A 17,772-nucleotide genomic window follows, 5' to 3' on the forward strand; every position below is an offset into this window, starting at 1 on the left:
ATCGGTCGGAATGAAATAATTTATAGCGCGTGAGCACGGAGTGAATTTGAAGCGCGAGCGGGAGGGTGCGGTGCGCAATAGGGACGAAAAAACAGCCCCGCGCAGATCTGATTTGTATTTAAAGAAAGTCCAGAAATAAGAAAGATAAAAGAAAAATGGACTGATTCCTCTTCTTGAGATAATGGTTGAGAAATAAATAACACTTATGCAAGTTAAAATTGGGAAATTATCTTGCCAGGTTTCTCTACCACGAATGCACTAAACGTTTTGTTTACTTGTTTACAACCATTCTCTCAAGAAGAGGAATCAGTCCATTCTCTCTTTTTTTGTTCTTTTTTTCTTTTATCTTTCTTATTTCTGCACTTTCTTTAAATACAAATTAGATCTGCGCGGGGCTGTTTTTTCGTCCCGCTCCCGCAATAAGATCTATTGCGCACCGCACCCTCCCGCTCGCGCTTCAAATTCACTCCGTGCTCACGCGCTATAAATTATTTTATTCCCGACCGATCCAGCTAAATTTAGATTTCGTTTACAGGATCTCTCTTTTAAATGTCCTCTACAGAAAGAGAGAGAGACTGGGGATAACAGAAGTAAAAGGCTATGTTGGCCAAGCAATCATTTATTTATTTATTTTTTCTTAGCCTATATGCATACTGTCAACATCTAAAATATGTCACAGACTAAAATAGGCTAAATCAAATACGACATCTGTCACTCAAAACTATAAGTGAAAATGCAAATAAACGAAAACCGCTGACTTTACTGCAAAATAAAGTATTTAAGATGAATGAATGAATAAATGAATGTCGCTCACTGACGACCTCCAAAGGCTGAATGTAAAGTCGTGGCCGGGATGCACAGAACAATTTCTCTATATTATTATTATTTTATGCAAGTTATTTGTAAATTAAACCAAGTAGCCTAATTGCTGTCTATTGTTATTTTTCGTTAAAATGTGTAGGCTAAATAATAGAGAGGTTGTTTTGTAGCCTACATTCTGTTTTTTTTTTTAAGTTATAATTTGTAGAAATTCATATGTTCATGCATATATTTTCTTGTCATGTAAATTAAAATGTGGAAATGAAAATAAATTGGTCTATAGCCTACATTACTTAAAGTACTTTTTACTTATTTTTATCTAATAGTTTTTTAACTATTCATAGGCCTACAATAAACATCAGAAACAACAGAACTTTAAATTAACAGCTGAAACAGAAGAAAACATTTCTACACTTTCATTGAGCTGAGCGGGAGACGCGGGTGGAGCTGGACCGGGATGGTAATGCACAAATAATGTGGATTTTATGTAAATATGTTCATTTAGCATGAATTTACATATTTGGAAGTTGAAGGTAAAGGTTGCAGATTTCTATGTAGCCAAAAATACTGCCTGATTAAGATTTAAACTGAGTTTTGTCATACCGGATAACAATTTTGTTATATAGGATAACAGTTATTTTCTGTTAGCCCATAATGTAATTCATTATCTTGGATGACATGTGTTTGACAATATATTCTTATACAGTTTTCAGCTTTAATTTGTATTATTTCCATTCAAATTGTGATATTAACATATCATTTACATTGTTTAGTTGAATATTAGCAATAATTCATAATTATATTCAAATACAATTACATTTGATTATTGTCCAACCTGTCATATTGGGGAATCTGCCCCTTAAAGAACCATTAATAAGATTGTTCTTTATAAATATGTTGTTCAATTACATGCTTTTGTAAATTTGTTGTTCAAATAAATGCTGTTCAGTGAAATGAGTGAAGGTCGCCTACTTTAACCCTTTACATTATTTATGAATATTGATGTAGATGAATACTATGATCATCAATAAAATGGTTCAAGGTACTTTTTAGTACTAAATTAAACCTAATGTTGAAAAGTTGTGCTGTTTTGATATTCATAAACATGAAAAAAAAAAAAAAACACAGAGTTTGTGTGTAACAGTTTACACACTGAAAACCACATCAGTATTTCTTTACAGTGGAGCCTAATTAATTTCCTTGGAAAAACATTGCATAACATAAACATGAATTATTTATGAACATTATTATGTGTTGTAAAAATGACAATTCATGTGTTAACTCATATGGTGTCATACCGAGTAACAATTTAAGTCAGACGGGATAACGCTGTTTTTTTCCATTTGTGGTGTATTTGGGATAATGTGTATATATGTATGATGTGCAGTCATTGTTTGGGATGCCCGGAAAGAGGGTATTTAAGTCACGTGATGTGGTTTGCACGTGTGGAATGTGATGTAATCAATATGTTATCTGAACACCAGTAAAGTATGTTTGATAGCAATTTGGTGGCTGGCCTCGTGAATATATAACATAAATTGGCGACGAGGATAAAGTATGAGAAGACATGGCGCAAATCGGAAGATTGGATGAGTATAAACCGGAAAATGAGTCCTGGTCTGCATATATTGAACGAGCGGAATTGTTCATGATTGCAAATGATGTGGATGGTGCGAAGCCTTCCATAAGCGACTTTGCTTAGTGCTGTGGGAGCGTCCACATATGGATTACTACGGAATCTGGTTCAGCCTGCGAAGCCAAAGGATAAAACGTTTGAAGAAGTTGTGAATATTCTGAAGGCACATTTTGAACCAAAGCCGTTGATAATAGCTGAGCGTTTCCGATTTCAGCGTTGTGTTCAAAAGCCCCATGAAACTGTGTCCCAGTATGTTGCTGAACTGAAACAATGTGCATCTAAATGTGACTTTGGGGCAAGTTTGGATGAGTCTCTACGGGATCGTTTTGTTAGCGGAATCCGAAGTGAAGCATGTCAACGAAGATTGCTTTCGGAAGACACACTCACTTTTGCACGGGCACTTGAAGTTGCTCACAGTATGGAAACCGCAGATCGAGATACGCAGCAACTGAGGAAGACAGAGGATTCAGCGACAACAGTGCATAAGGTAAATGCAAAGACTGTTTATAACCAGAGACAATGCTATCGTTGTAAAGGAAAAAACCATAATGCACAGGAGTGTTATTTTAAAAACTCTAAATGTCACAATTGTGGAGTGATTGGGCATATAAAGAGAGCTTGCAAAGTTAAAATGAAGTCACATCCCAACAGATATGCTGAACAGAACAAGCACAAAGTGACAGCTTATATGTATGCTGAAGAGCCGGAGCTGGAAATGTTTTCCATGTTAAGTGATACTGAGAAACAGCCTTTCCGAGTAAATTTTACTGTGAATCAGCAGGATTTATTGATGGAAATTGATACAGGAGCGGCTGTAAGCATAATTTCACAACAAGAGTAGCCTATAGACGATCGTTTGCTCATTGGCCACTGGAGGGAGCTAGGGTCAAGTTAAAGACCTACACCGGTGAATGCATTCCAGTATTGGGTCAATTCACAGCTACTGTACAATATGAGGATCAAGTGAATGAGTTACCATTGATTGTTGTAAAAGGGAATGGTCCAAACCTGTGTGGGAGAAACTGGCTTCAGAAAGTAAAACTGAATTGGAAGATAATTCGATATGTGAGTAAGCAGCCTGGGTCTATCCAAGAAGTGCTGGACAAATATAGTGAAGTCTTTAAGGATGAGCTGGGCACTCTAAAGGGCCATGGGCCATGTGATCGATGAAAAAGGGGTGTATCCAACAAAAGACAAAGTAAAAGCTATTCAAGATGCGCCAGCACCATCAAATGTAAAGGAACTACGAGCTTTTTTAGGTTTGGTAAATTATTATGGACGCTTTGTACCCCAGCAGAGCACAGTGTTGGCACCACTGTATAGACTGTTGAAAGAACAAACTGTTTGGTGCTGGGGGAAAAAGGAACAAGGTGCTTTCAGTAGGTGTAAAGAATTGCTCACCAGTGACCAAGTGTTAGTATATTATGATCCACAACTGCCTTTGACTTTAGCATGTGATGCTTCCGCTTATGGAATTGGAGCAGTGCTTCAGCACATCATGCCAAATGGTGACGAACATCCCATTGCATATGCTTCACGTACGTTGTCCCCTGCTGAAAAGAAATATTCACAGATTGAGAAGGAAGCGTTGAGTGTGATCTATGGAGTAAAAAAATTCCATCAGTATCTTTGGGGAAGATCCTTTAATTTGATAACTGATCATAGACCATTAGTGACTCTGTTTGGTGAACATAAGCATTTCCCAATGATGGCTGCCGCTCGCATCCAGCGGTGGGCGATAATCTTGTCTGCATATGATTATCATATCATGTATCGCAAGGCAGAAGATCATGGAAATGCCGATGGCTTGTCACGAATTCCATTACCTGAAATTACAGATGTAGGAACAGAAGCCATTTCAGCAAAGATCAACACACTTTTGACAAACCATCTTCAAGAAGCTCCTCTAAATGCAGCACAGATTGCCAAAGTGACAAGAACAGATCAAGAACTTTCTAAAGTTTTTCGTTATGTCATGGAAGGTTGGCCAATTGAAGTGTCAGATGATTTGAAAGTATTCTATGCGAAAAGAGATGAACTGTCAGTTGAGCAGGGATGTCTGCTATGGGGCACACGAGTGATTGTACCATTCAAATTTCGAAAATCAGTGTTACAGGAAATTCACTCAGGACACCCTGGCATTGTTAAAATGAAAGCTCTGACTCGTAAATATGTGTGGTGGCCTAAAATTGATACGGATATAGAAAGAGTTTGCAAGGAGTGTCAAATCTGTCAGCAAGAGCAAAGAATGCCAAGTCACGTCCCTCTTCATCCTTGGGAATTCCCGGGTGAGTGTTGGAAAAGGTTGCATGTGGATTTTGCTGGGCCGTTCTTGAACAACATTTTTAAGATCATTGTTGATGCTCATTCTAAGTGGTTGGAAGTTTTTCGTATGACACAGATTACTTCTCAAGCTACTATTACCAGATTGAAAAGATTGTTTTCTGCATATGGATTACCTGAGCAAATCGTGACTGATAATGCAACTACTTTTACTTCTGATGAATTCCAAAGATTTGTGAAGCAGAATGGTATTATGCATACCAGAAGTGCACCAAACCACCCAGCAACCAATGGATTGGCAGAAAGATATGTCCAGACATTCAAGAGGGGTATGAAGAAATTGACTAATGAGCAAATGTGCATTGATGATAGACTATCTTTATTTTTATTGCGCTATCGCACAACTCCTAATTGTACCACAGGTCAGTCACCATCTGATTTATTTTTAAAGAGACACATCCGCACCAGGCTGGACTTCCTGAAACCAAACATTCATGAGACGGTTCGCAGAAAACAGTATTTGCAGAAAAATCAACATGACTATCGGGCTAGAGAGAGATCCTTTGCTGTGGATGATTCTGTGTTCCTGCGAAGTACAGTGGGAGGAGATCCGAAGTGGTTATCTGGAGTGGTTACACAACAGACAGGACCTGTTTCGTACAAGGTACGTGATCCAGCATCGGATACTGTGTATAGACGGCATGGTGATCAATTGAGACCACGCACTTCGTCCTCAGAGATTCCAATGCCACCGAATGAAAAGAAGACTGCTCAATCTGCTGAATCTACGGATCAAGCTCAAAATGCTGAACTCAATGATCAAGATTCTGGATTTGCTGGAATTCCAGGTACATTTGACTCTGAGGTGCCTTTTGAACCAACGGAACCTCTGATTCCGAGTCCAGGGGGTCTACGTCGCTCTAAACGGACTATTAAATTACCACAGCGTTTTAGGAATTGAGACTTTTATCAAATGTGGTGCTTTTGGACTGATAATGTGGGGTATGATTTTTGATGGGGGAGGAAATGTGGTGTATTTGGGATAATGTGTATATATGTATGATGTGCAGTCATTGTTTGGGATGCCCGGAAAGAGGGTATTTAAGTCATGTGATGTGGTTTGCACGTGTGGAATGTGATGTAATCAATATGTGATCCGAACACCAGTAAAGTATGTTTGATAGCAATTTGGTGGCTGGCCTCGTGAATATATAACACCATTGAAATGCATAATTTCACTTCATGGAGTTGAGGAAAAAATAATAACATGATACCAAGTCCTGTAAAACATTTTCAGACATTTTGCATTTTAAATCGCATTGCAGTGTTAAAATGTGAGTAAAGAACTTGAACAAGTAGGGTCACGTTTAAAGAAATCACAATATAATGAGAAAATTTGTTGTGCAAATTTTCTTTATCTGAGCTCTACATATTGTTTACTGCATCACTTTATATATTAAGTATAATATATATTTTGTAATATATATAGTATATATATATATATTGTAAATCAATAAGTATTATTGATTTGAAAAGTTTAATATCATAATATTTAGAAAATGCATTAACGTTATCCCGTATGACATTTTGACTGGTGTCGTCACACGATTCTCAGTTAAACTGCTTAAAATACATTGTTTAAAATTTAGATTTTAGTAAGAAGTAAAAAAAAACCTCCCATAAATATAATAACTACTTTGATGTGCAGTTTTAACCTATTTGAATTTTTTGTCAGTTGAAAACCTTATTTGTCAGTAGCCCTTTTTCTCTACTTAGCCCATCTTTCGAGGAGGGTCCAGCTGCGGCTTGGGCGTTCCCGTCATGAAACAAGAACGCCTATTGGGCGTTCCTGGTCGCGTTTCATCGGCCAATCGCGATGAGTTTCGCAAGGCACACTGGGGATGATGTAATTTCCCCTTCCATATTGGCAATTTTACCTCGTGATGTTTCCAGAGAGAAGAAGTAGTAGTAGTTGTCAAGTGGTCATTTCGATGAGAGATTATGTCAGTAAGTAGACTATTGTTTATTTCGACAACATTGAGCGGCAAATATTCTCATTTATATGAAGGGATGACAAAACCGGGTGTTTCCGAGCAGGAGAAGAACCAGCGAACAATCCGAGGAGCTCGTTCCTAAACTGATTCAAAACTGTAAAGCTTTTGTAAAATACAGAAGACAAGCACGATGCCATTTTTTGGCTTTCAGGGGTTTATTGAAACCGTTTATCTCCAAAAATCACCGTAAGAGCTGAACAAAAAACAAAGAAGTGCGCATAAACACCTCGTACACAAACTCTCCATAGCATTATCAATAACATAATACACAAACATATTCATTTCACATGACAGTAAACAAGCACATACACACCTTATGCCTTTTCGGGGAGTGGTAAACAAACTGTAAACTTTAAATCTGCTTAAACCCACTGAATGATGAACCGCGAGCGCTCACTCTCTTTTCATATTATATATATATATATATATATATATATATATATATATATATATATATATATATATATATATAGGGACTTTAAGCAACAGCTGCGAATGGAATGGCAACGGTGTTCTGACGTTGTATTGCGCATGCGCGACTTAAACTGCCACTTCGTGACGTTCTACTGTAACCGTCCCAGCAAACATACGACCAGCGGGCCAGTGGCGGACCACTGGAGGCAAAGTTGGCGGCCCACCGAGAAGGGGCTCGCTGCAGCCTGCGGTGGATGTCCAACCCGGCCCACATCCAAGTGTGACGTCAGAGGCCAGGCCAATGCCGCCCTGCAGCCGATTTTTAAGATTTTATTGGTCATATCAATCACAGTAGAGACTGCCTCTACACCAAACACTGATCCCTAAACCTACCCGTCACTGTAACAAATTAAGTACTGATTGCCTACACCAAACTCTTTTCCCTAAACCTAACTGTCACTGTAACGAATTAAGATTGCCTACACCAAACTCTTTTCCCTTAACCTACCCGTTACTGTAACGAATTAAGTCCTGATTGCCTACACCAAACACTGATCTCTAAACCTACCCGTAACTGTAACCAATAAAATTAGCTGCAGGGCGGGAGTTCTGACGTCACACTTGGATGTGGGCGGAGTTGGATATCCACCGCAGGCTGCAGCGAGCCCTACTTGAAACTGCTACCGATGTCTTTGAATTTTTTTTTCTTCTTTTAAAACATTAATGATAGACATTCAACATTAGAGTATAAATAAAAGCTATATCAATTCCAAGTGAACTTAAAACAATATTCACACAAACCTATTATAAAAAACGTCTGGGGGTCATTTGGAACATTTCAAACTTGTGTTGGAAAAGGTTACACAAACAAGGCTTTTGTTACAGTATATTATTTTAGAAAAAAAAAATTCTACATTATTTTCTGAATTCTACATTTTGTCTTCGGTTAGTTCAATAATATAGCCTACGCATCATTGATAAACCCTTGTTATAAAAAAAATATATTAATAATTCTCTCTAATTGGCCTCATTAGCAAAGCCCGCTAAAAAACACAAGACAAGCAGGGCCGTAACCACACCACCACACACAATATCAGAAAGCTTTATTAATGTTTTTACTGTAAAGTTGTGCAGTTTAAGGGGGATTTGTTTTTGTTTTTTTGCCTCTATTTAAATTATTACAAATTAATACAGTTATATAAAATGGCAACATTTTATGTAGCCTAAAATCCACTTTTAAAAAATATCTACATTTCTCATTTTCATTCATGATGATAAAGTGAACATGTGCTTTGGTTTAGTGGAGGATTGCTGCCATCTACTGGAAAACAAACACTTTTAAAATTAAAATAATACTATTTTTACCTTTTATGTGTAGACATTTTAGACAATCATTATTATAACAATAGAAATGTCTCTTATCATTTTTGGGGTGCGTGGTGAGATATAAGTAGCTAAACATTTAATATTTGACAACTGTTTATGATAGATGTATTCAAGGACCCACAGTAATAATACAGTGATGTAAACTGTTCATATTTTTTTATGGAATTTCGCCATATTTAATTAAAATATGTTATAAGACACGTTTTGCACTTTTGACATAGTGAATATTGAATGTGTGCATATTTTAAATAAAATACTATAAGCAAAGAGTTTAGCCTAAATGGATTACCTCACATCTAGGCTACAATTAGACTAGAACTGCTTTTACCATTCTTATTTCTTTTTTTTCTTTATTACCTTAAATCCATTTTAATCCTTATTTTATTTTCCAGGTATCATTACATGCTTGGCCTGTGTTTTCATTGCATTTCCAATTTTGACCAGCATGGGTCGCCATTTGTGTATGTGTTTTGTGCATATCTCGCATTCATTTCTGAATTACAGTGTGCGATTCTGGATCTGATTTCACTCGATATAACGGAAATTCAAGCTCTTTTCGGGAAAGACGGCCGGATCATTTTTAGATGACCATTTATGTATTATTATTATATTTATAGACAGGATCATTTCAGGCATGTTAACACAGCTTTATCATTTCAAAGTTTCTGTTATGGCATCTGTTAATGTTCTGAATTCTCCATGTTCAGCATAATAACCGGAGATGCGCGCAGAATCAGCGCTGCACGTTACAGAATATTGCGCAACATGCGCAGCTTACGCTCATTTAGTAGACTGAGAATATGCGTTTTTACATTCAAAAACATCATAATGAATAAGTAATAGGCTATTTTCTGCCTTGGTTTTGAGGCTCTCTGAAAAACACTCGGATTTGATGGGCGTGCCGCACTGAACACTTGGAAGTAAATGCCCACGGCTAGGATTGGATAAGATTTGCATATTTAATGAGCTTCAGTCAGTCCATATGGGTATCTTCTGGGGAAATGCTCAGAGGACTCGCAAAATATCAAACAAACACAATGATTAAATCACACACACTCTCGCGGACACAGACACACACACACACTGGAAGTTTACAGCTCTGAAACTTACAGGTTATTCTTATATTACCATGACCTTTTATATATCAAAAGCTCAAGGGAAAGTTGATTTCTCAGTTCAACACCCCTTTAAGGACTGATTAATGAAATATGTAATGGGCTGTATGTATGGGTCTCTTTGTGCCTTTTTAGAAAATTAGTATCAAGGCCATAGATATCCATGGCCTTAGAATTTTTTAAGCCACTGATGCTACTTCTGTTTCAGTTATTTGTTGTAAATAGAAATCGGCTGTGCATAATTAATGGAGCAAATAGAATAGCTAGGTGAATTAAAAAGTTGAGTTGTTTCATAAACAGAGTCTAGAAAGAAAGAGTTCTGTAGATATGATGGTTGGATCTGTAACTAATTCAGTGTTAATTTTCAACTCTAAATCTTTATTGTTATTATTATGTTTTCTGCCAATCAGCTTGTTGATGGTTTGCCATATCTTCCTCCCATTTCCTCTTGCCTCTTCAATAGTATTGATGAAGAAGTTGGCTTTAGTTTATCTTTTTTTACTTTATTTCTTAACGAGGTACATTTTTGTCGGTCTGTTGAAAGACCTGATTTTAAAGATTGTTTCAATAATTGATCTCTTTCCTTCATAAGTTTCCTACACTCTTCATTTAGCCAGGGCAATGTGTTTTTCTTCGACTGCCTAGTGAATCGACGCACCCAGGGCACGGTTGCCACACATAGACTGTAAATAAATATGAACGTAGTGTCCGTGACATCACCCATAGGTTTCTGAAGCCTAAAGTGCGGCCGTTGCCATCTTGACAGCATGTCACTCCCGGATAACTGAAAAGGGGCTAAAGATGAGCTAACAGGTGGAGTGGGTGGAGCTAACGGACAGCAGACAAACAGCAGGGGCAATCCACCTGTCACTCGAAGTGGCCACGCCCTTAATTATGCAGAACTTTAATGCTTTATATAATGTAAACGAATGAGTTATAAAAAAATTCACCCCCCTCACAGTTGTCATGAAGGGCAAAATTAGCCGTATAGACCAAAACCACAATTTGTACCAGACTGTAAACATGTAAATCCTGCATACTTTGGCCTTGAGAATGATTTAGGTCAATCTTGAAGCTCATAGGAATAGTTTCCCAAAAACGAATAAAAAGTTCTGTCCTGAAACTCTAGATGGCGCAGGCTGATAGCTCCTTAAAGGTGCAGTAAGCGTATTTTCTGAGAAACGCTGTTGAAAGTGGATCGGACCGAGCACTAAAACACACGTGTAGCCAATCGGCGTGTCCACTCATGAGGGGGGAGGTGCTTGTGCGCCATAGCGTGTTTGTGAAGTTGGGGGTGGCGCTATCAAGATTGGGGTGTGATCCTTTTTGGTAGGGGCGTGTTTGTTTTGGTGATTTCAAATATCAACAGTGTTTCTCAAAAATCGCTTACTGCACCTTTAACTCAATCTGCTTGCAATCACATCATTCTCTTTAGAGCACATCTGATTGGTTCCTGCTGTATCAGTAGCCAATGAGCTGTCATGCTCAACCTTCAAATGCTTTGTTAGCATTTGCTGTAGTTGCAGCGCGATTTTAGAAACCCTCCACCTTTGCCAGCTCCACCTGTATTAACTGAAATCATAAAGAATTAGATTAAATCTGACATTTTTGGTAACGTTACATGTCAAATTACACATAAAACGTGTGATTTCGAGTAAAATGTTTCACTTTGTTAAACTTTGATAATCAAGTAGTCTAGCAGGAGACATGGGTTCCCGTGTATCCGCTAGGCAGTTTTTTGTAACCTGTTTTTTTTGAGACCCTAATGGTTTCTTGTTAAGAATTTTTGCCGTTGCCGAGGTCAACTAATGTCCCATGGGGTTCGTTTGGCGGCCATCTTAACTCCTAAACCACACAACATACAAAGACAAATGAACCCCCTTGCTAATATAATTCGGACACCAGGAATCAAATGGAAAGGTCCTTGACATGGTACAACCACTCTATTGGTGAAAAACAGGCAAATAACACATTTAGGCTCATAATGATGTAACTTTTGCTATTTGTGTTGAAAATTTAGCCGTATAAATCAAATTTTTTCGGTTATAACAATTGCAAGGTTATTAAATTGATCACTATTAAATGGATCAATGATCATCATGGTTGTTTATCATCAATCTCCACCTCATCCTCTTCACCCTCTCCATCATCTTCAGCAAACAGGTCGATGAGAGATGGGGCCAGAATTGGTCCACAAGACCAGACAGGCTCCAAAATCCCTCCGTCCGTCTTCTCCCACCCCTGACCCTCGTCATAGGGTTTAGGCCTCCGGAAGATCGGCTCAGCTGCCCGCTTGCCCGCTGGATGTGAGGGATGAGTGAGTCTTGGCAGTGGGGCAGGCGAGCAAAATCGACTCTCGACTTAATGCTGAGGGTCTCGTCTTCTCCCACAATCTTCTTGAGCATCTTGCTCCTGACCGGCTTGACTGATGTCTCACATGCTTGACTGTACATCACACACGTGAAGACCTCCAGCTGCTCCTGCACTTCCAACTTCACCTTCCACTCATCGCACAGCTGTCTTTGTAGGAAGATTGTTGGGATAATTGCTAAGTTTGCTCTCTCCAAATATTATATTCAATACATTCAAATTCAATTGTCTAAAATTCATCCACCAACCTGAAAGCCTTTTGAAATTTGGGGTTCTTCTGGAGCTTTTTGAGCGGTGTCACCTTGCCCTTGCCTTTGAAGGTGCTGGTACAGTCCTCACCACTAAACACACAGTAGCCGAGCAGCTGCTGCAGTACGGCTGCCCAAGAGGAGTGGCCAGCTCTGGGACATTGACCAGCTGACGGTGGCGGCCCATGCCAGTGTCGAGGTAGATGACGAGGTTGATGGTGTCAGCGTGATGCAGGATGAAGAAGATGTCGGTGTCCAGGGTCCTCACTACTGCCGACTTGAATCCCAGCTTGACGGCATGATGCAGGCGGAGCACAACCGGCTGTCTATCTCCTCCTGGTCTGACTGGAGGGCATGGATCTCAATAAACTCAACCTGAAATGGCAGAAAACACCCCAATGCACGGTAGCTTATATTCTTGGCAAACAATCTGCTAACACAAGACCTCACTGAAGTTTCCTAGGTATGGATCAATCAACTTCTCCATCCGACGACATTAGCTGATGAGCTGTTCCCTCCACAATGAGAGCAGCCGCCTCGCACTTCTCCAGTTGGGATGCTTCCTCCTTACTCCCCCAGACCTTGAGCATCAACTGATAAACGACAGAAAGCGAGTTTAATTGTATCGATAAGAGCAGGGGTTTGGCAGCCCTGAGTGAGAGATATTAATATTATTAACCCTATGAAGCCTATTGTATAATATTTGATATGTACATTTCTAAGGCCTCTTTGATCATGATAAACATAATCAAAACTTTGCTGAAAAAACATCTGCACACAATCTACTGTTGTCTGATTAATAGTTTGATTATCCATACATAATGTTTTAGGAAACCCATGTTAAAATGTGAGTATCAAATATGATCCATCAGGCTTTTGAGTTTATTTGTTCATCTCTCAGTCATCAAAAACTACAGAGCATAGATTGTGAAAGCATTTCAATATAATCTTACTAAGACATTATTGGGGAATATAGAGTGACAACAGATATTTATATGCATTTTAAGACTATTATAAAGATCTCACTGACTGACATTACAAGCTATCAGAATTTCATCTAATGTTTTGACAATATAAATATCAGCAGGTGCAAAAAATTACACATTTTTGCCCAGTTTGGGCTTCTGAATAAAATTAAGGTGTTTTTTTCCCCTCTTTGAAAATGTTAATCATCGTATAATAATATCATAGTATATGCGCCATAAAAGCCTGAAGTATGAAACTCAACTAAACACAAACACACATACATAAACTTACATTTTAATACCATAAAAAAAGTTTAAATAATAAGAACTAAAAAAATTCACCATTAAACTAATACAAAGAAACATTATTTAATTTTTTTTTATTCATATGCAATAATATAGAAAAATATAGTAAAAAAAAAAAACAAATAAATAAAAGTATTTAGCAACACATTTTGATGCATGCAGAGTAAGGAGACCAGATTTCTGAAATGGAAACTTGGACATTTCAGAAATCTCATTTGTTATTAGGCCTGTCTATTAATTAAAAACAGGGACAATATATTTTTGAATGTTTTTTGTTGTCGTTGTGGGCTGGGCTCCCTATATTATTATTAACATTAATAATTATTATGATTTAGTTTTATTATTATTACGATTTTTGGTCTGGTTTTAATACAATTCACTGCACCCGCAAAAACAAAACAAAAAAACAATCAAACAATGAAAACAGTTCATAGTAAAACCACCACTGTAAATCACAAGCCGTTCAAAACAATATTAGAACATGATTTAACAAAAACACATTACACAAATAACATAAATATGGAATAAAACTATTTAACAAATATAATTGTATTTAATACTTTCATTTTCACAAGTTTATACTGTATAAATTACTTTTTTTCTTTTACTTCAAATTTTTTGTTACGTTTGTGCTTGAAATAACTGTTACTAACTTTAATTGGTCTTGTTATTTTGCATTTTAGGCTTATTTTAAGCATGTATTTAAGTATGTGTGTATTCTGCACATGTATTTGTTGTGAGCTAGGGTAAGGTGTAATTGTTTAGTTTATATATATATATATATATATATATATATATATATATATATATATATATATATATATATATATATATATATATATATATATATATATATATATATATATATATATATATACACACACACACACACACACACACACATATATATAGGCTAGTTAAGATGTGTGGTAATCACTGCTTTGTGACTGGAACTTTTGGGGACAAAACAATCCCGCACCCCGTTGAGGATCTGTTATAGAGCACATGCAAACAGTATTACTTTAATTTAACATGAATAGTTAGTATGTTACTACCTTGAAAGTGATAACGATGTTTCTTTTGATATTTGACGATAATGGCGCTCTGCTCTCGGTGACGTTCATCATGAAGCTGCGTGCGCGCGACCAAGTAGAGTCAGCGCAGCTCACAGCGCCATCTGCTGGTGAAAGAATCACAACACTTTTTTGCAATGTATATGCGTTGTTGTTATGTATATGTTGTTTTGAACGAGCTGTAAAACGGGGACCTCTGAAGCAATATTCTCACCAGTGTTCAATCAGCTTTGACATATTTAAATATGCATATTTGTGATATGTTTACCTTTTTATAATTTTTCGATAATCTTATTAAATATAGGCTATGCTTCAGTTTTCCTTTTATATTCTTAAATTTAATCTATAAATTAGATTAGAATAATACACTATAGGCTGTTACCAATCAAATTAAACAATTTACACTGAAAAATTACAACTGCATTAAATAATGTTATTAGATTATTTTAAATATTTTTTAATATACAAATAAGAAATGTTGGAAAGATGAGACTAAACCACCAGTAGGTGGCAGCAGGTGACCGTCTTAATGAGTGAGTCATTGAGTCGATTCAGTGAACCGGCTGATTCATTCAAGAATTAGAAAACGTCCAAATTAAGTTCATAACTATTCAATAAATATGTTCAGATCGATGCGCTGTCACGTGCTCTGCTCATATGAATGATTTGAATTTTAGTTGCTATGGCGACGCATGTTATGAACATTGTTATGAATTGATTCTGACTCATATGCAGGCGCACAGATCGCGATCTGTTGTTGAGAGAGACGAGGCGAATTCAAAAACATTTGCAGAATATTTTCTGTGCTGACTGAGATTTTGAAGCTGTTCGGACGATTCCTGAGGCAAGAGTTTTATTCTGGAAGAACAACGCAGGAGATATCCTTTACACAGAGTTATATTTTTGAGTTTTAGTTCTTATTATTTCTATAGTGCTATCTTATTGTTCTTTTCTTATTTTAGGAGTTTCAAATTTTATTTCTTTTTCTTTTTTATTTTTCTGGGAGGAGTATTTTTGAGGAGAGTTTATTGTATTGTGTTGTGTTGTGTTGTGTTGTGTTTTGTGTTTTGTATTGTTTTTATTCCAGATTGGAGGAGGATGTCGATGGCGAATATGATGGGTGAAACAGGAGGTGAGTGCTTTAGGTGTTTCATTTGTTTATGGGATGTTATGTTACTGAAATATTCCAGCCTCAGGCCGCTCCAAATCCAGGAGAGCCACTTTCTCTCAGACGGCTGGTCAGGAGGTTTGGAGACCCTGTTCTGTTCTGATGACCGACCCAGACACAGATGCAGGAGCTTCCTACACATTTAGCACTTCTGTCTTCTGAGTTTTGTGTTTCTGTGTCCACAGGTCAGACGGACAGGAAGAGGGAGTGGCAGAGCGGCAGCCGGGAGAGCCAGGACGATGGACGTCCATCCACTCCATCTAAACTCTTTCGCAGAGGTCAGAATAGGCGTTTATTGAAGAAGTTATTGCTCAGTTTTCAAATAATGTGTCATTGAAAATAGAAAGTTGAAAAATAAATAAATACAGTAACAATTTGATGTGACCACTGACATTGATTATTAATATGATAAGAAATATCTTCACCAAGCATCATGTCCATATCATCTTTGTCCCTCTCTGTCAATATAGTGAGGCGGTTCTCTAGAGAGTCGTTGAGCCTCAGCAGCCGAGGCACGTACATCGTCGAATGGAGGTGGAGTGGCGATCGGTCGGATAGCCTAAGCGAACAGGGCAGTTCCAGCGACTGTTGTTTGTCCAGGTCCGACAGCCTCGAAGAGTGGATGTGCCCTCCGCTGCCAGGTCAAGTTCCCGTCGAGCCAACGGAGACTTCAAATGGCCTTATGGAGGCTTCACCAGTGAACAGGAGCTCAACAGGTGAGACTGAAATAAAGCTGGGCGGTGTAAAGTGTACAGATGGAGATTTTGCTATTTCATATTTCATTCTGACAGTCACAGTACAGTCACATTTAATTTCCTTTTGCTGAAATTTTCTTTCTGGATTTAAAGGGGTGGTTCCGTGTTTTTTTTCTAGGCTTGGTTGTGTTTATGGGGCGCAGTATAACATGTCTTAATACATCTTTTTTTTTAAACGCCGTATTTTTATTCTTATATTTTACCTTTATTCCACACCGCTGTCTCCACTGTCCTTTGAGCGGCTTGTTTGCTTCCTGCTTCTATGAAGCCCATCCCTCTGAAAAACGCAATGGTCTTAGATTGGTTAGATGGCCAAATGTAGTTTGTAGTTCTGCAACAGCTCTCTCTCTCTCTTTCATAATGACTGCGACGTGGCCTCGCCCACTTTGTTGCGTGTTCACGGGGGCAGTGTTTATGTTAATAGCAAGGGTTTATGATATCAACAAACCGGGAAGAAGCTTGTTGTAGTCCAAACCGGCCGTTTTTGTAGGCAATAAACTGCCATAACTTTAAAAGACAATATCTAACTTTCAGCGCTGTAACTTTGCAGATACTGTTTATGCTCAAGCAGCAACATTACACACTAACTCAGGGTTTTTCCTGGGTCAAAAATGGTCTTCGGTGGTGGCTGACAGACATGGTCATCCATACACACACACACACGCACGCACAGTAAAAAAGTACCCTACCCACGTGATCTGCAAGCGCAATACTGACAATACATTTTAAATTAATTCAAAGAAAGTTTGTAACTTTTGCTTATCTTATTTTGATCCCACATGAAAAAATACTATAGTATATTATAGTAAAATTACTCTGGTAAATACTATAGTGTTTTTGAACCGTACTATATACTACCGTAAATTAACAAAGTGTAGTAAATACTATAATATACTACAATATACTGCAATTTACTGTAGTATCTTTACTATAATATGGTTCAAAAACACTATAGTAATTTTACTATAATATACTATAATATACTATAGTATTTTTTCATGTGGGATACCTTAATGTTTGTTTTTGTTCCTCATTTTTACACTATTTACTGATAATTGTTTTTGTATATAATCATATCAATATTAAAAAGTAGTATTAAAAAAATGAACAAATAGCCTAATTTTCTGCCATATACAATTTCATAAAATTATCAGCTAGCTAATAACAACTTTGTTCTGGG

The sequence above is a fragment of the Gobio gobio genome (genome assembly GCF_949357685.1).
Source record: "Gobio gobio genome assembly, chromosome: 4".
Taxonomy (NCBI): domain Eukaryota; kingdom Metazoa; phylum Chordata; class Actinopteri; order Cypriniformes; family Gobionidae; genus Gobio; species Gobio gobio.